Source organism: Suncus etruscus, chromosome 3 (genome assembly GCF_024139225.1).
Source record: "Suncus etruscus isolate mSunEtr1 chromosome 3, mSunEtr1.pri.cur, whole genome shotgun sequence".
Classification (NCBI taxonomy): Eukaryota; Metazoa; Chordata; class Mammalia; order Eulipotyphla; family Soricidae; genus Suncus; species Suncus etruscus.
The window spans coordinates 77,407,902-77,410,490 of NC_064850.1; the positions used below are offsets into that span (position 1 = coordinate 77,407,902).

Below are 2,589 nucleotides of genomic sequence, written 5' to 3' on the forward strand. Positions count from 1 at the left end.
CTTATTCACTGAAACATTTTGACTTCCCACTAATGCTTTATGGTTCCGCATTTATATTAAAAATTCACACACAATTAAAAATGGAATGCCACCAATACCTGATTTCTGTCCCCCTTTTTCATTTATAATCATATATTTAGGTACCTTTGACCCCATGGGAGAAAATAATCTAATGTTCAGAACAATAATAGAAAGAAGAGAGTAAATATTTTTTGAAGAATGAAATGTTTTCCATAATAGTGGTTTCTTATGCACATTGTCCACGTATGCAGGGTGCTAGCTGGATGTCTTTTGGCATAATTGTTACAAGTTTGGCATGGCTAGCACACAAGCTGGTATCTTCAAAAAGGCCAACCAGGTAGGCCTCATTTGCCTCCTGCAAAGCACCAATAGCTGTGCTCTAGAAGCACAGATCTCTTTTGAATTCCTGAATTTCTTTGAATTTCTCACACCAGACGCTGGAAGGGAAGTTTGCGAATCAGAAGTTCAGTGGACTTCTGATAATACCTAATTTCAAGAGTGCCACAGTACCAGGTCTGTAACAAGGAGGATTCTTCACCCCTCAGGTAGAGGGAGCACTCTTGCAAGAGGCTTTTGTAGCCAGTTGCTTCCTTGGTTCTTTATCGCAGGTCGACTTGTGGGCAGTCTGCTTTGGCATGGCAAAGACCTTCCCTACTTCCTTTCTCCTTCAGCTGGAGCTCCCGAGTGAGAGGCAGTGCTGGCTTTGGGAAGCAACGGCAGTGCGGCGGCTTTGAACACAGAATCATCAATAGTCATTATTAAGTGCCTATTATACACTGCTCGAAGTCTATCACATAAATAAGACAAGGGACTATGACTGCAAATTCCCAGAACTCACCCTGAGTGCTGCAACTTCAGTGCCACCATTTCTATATGGAATCGTTGAGCTACTACTCAGGCCTGCACCAAACCAGGCCCAAAGCTCTAGTCCAGTTTCACACGAGAAACAATGAAAAAGTGGATAATCTCATCTGCATTAGTGGATGAAAACAAGAGATAATGAGAGTCTCCAAGTACACAAGAGCTCTTTAACTTCCCTTATAAAGATTTCAAAGGGACAATGTTGGGGTCTGAACAATAGAACAGTGGGCACCTACTTTGCATGTGATCCACTTGAGTTTGAGCACTGGCATCTCATATGGTCCCCTGAGTATGGCCAGGAGTAACTCTTGAGTGCAGAGCCAGAACATCACTGGGTATGGCCCCAAACCAACCAACTTACTAAACAAACAAAAGATGACAATGGTAAGGCTGCCCCCTAAATGGAGGAAAGCAGTAGAAGAAAACTTCAAAAAAGAAAGTTAAAGCATGAGAAAACTTTAGTCAGAAGTTTCTGAACTGAATGAAGAACATAGTAAGTGAACCAAGAAAATACAATAAAAGAGCCCACCAGCATAAGAACGTAAGTATCAGTGTGCTTCTGGATAAAATGTATAAAATAGTTGACAAAGAAAAGACAAGACAAAATAAGTAAGAAAAATGAAAAATAAAACCCACAATTGGTCCCAGAGCGATAACACAGTGGATAGGGCATGAGCCTTGCATTTGGCCATCCTGGGTTCTATCCCCAGATCCCCATATGGTACCGAGATTGCTAGGAATAATTTCTGAGCAAAGATCAGGAGAAACCACTGAGTGCTGCTGGATGTGGCCCCAACACCCCACCCAAATGAAAAATGAATCCTACAAAGTATCTATAGAACAGTTTCAAGAGGAACAACATTCAGATAAGAACTCCATAAAAAGAGAGTGGGAAAAAATTTGATTGGAGAAATTATAGCTGAGAATTTCCCCACTTTGAGAATCAAGTCATATGCCCAGATCAAAGAAGCTCAGAGTTACAAACCATAAACAAGAAACCACCCAAAAACCCTAATAGAAAAATGCAAAAACATATTGTCATTAAAATAGAAAAAGTCAAGAAAGGGTAAAATATTGAGAATAGCAAGAACGAAAAACAAACTTTATATAAATAACACCTGTAAGACTCACAGCACATTATCAAATTAAACTCTACAGTTTATAAATGAATGATAATATATAGTATTATCACTAATAATAATCTTATCAGTATTATCATTATTGACCATATCAGTATTATCATTAATAATCTTATCAATATGAATAAATCATATTGTATGAAATAAATGTTCAAATAAAGTTGCAGTATTCAGCTAGATTATGTCTCACATTCAAATAAGTGGTGCAAAGCTGTTCATATTTTAAAAATCTAAAGAACTTGAAGCTGCAGCGGAGAACTGTGCTGGCTCAATGTCTGAGATGTCTGAGGGTCTGGGGGTGGATGGTCACCATCTAATCACATGGAGTCTAAGTTGGGGCCACATGACATATGTTCAAGGTGGGAGGCACCTCTGTATTGTAAAATGTATGCGTTCTTATCCCTACTAAATAAGAGCTTGTTTTTGTACATAAAATTTCCCCCTTTTTAGTATGCCTTTGCAAAAAGAAATGGTGCTGTATTATATTGCTGGTGCATTTCGGGGTGAGAGTGTCAGGCTCATCATCTCTGTGCCCTGGTTTTAACCTGAGCTTTTATCCTAGGCAAGA

The 2,589-nt window shown here is 39.2% G+C and overlaps 1 pseudogene; it reads right to left on the reverse strand.

The window, feature by feature from the left end:
* Window positions 1-221: 221 nt before the first annotated feature.
* Window positions 222-658, reverse strand: LOC126003519 (histone H3.3C-like; annotated as a pseudogene).
* Window positions 659-2,589: the final 1,931 nt, after the last annotated feature.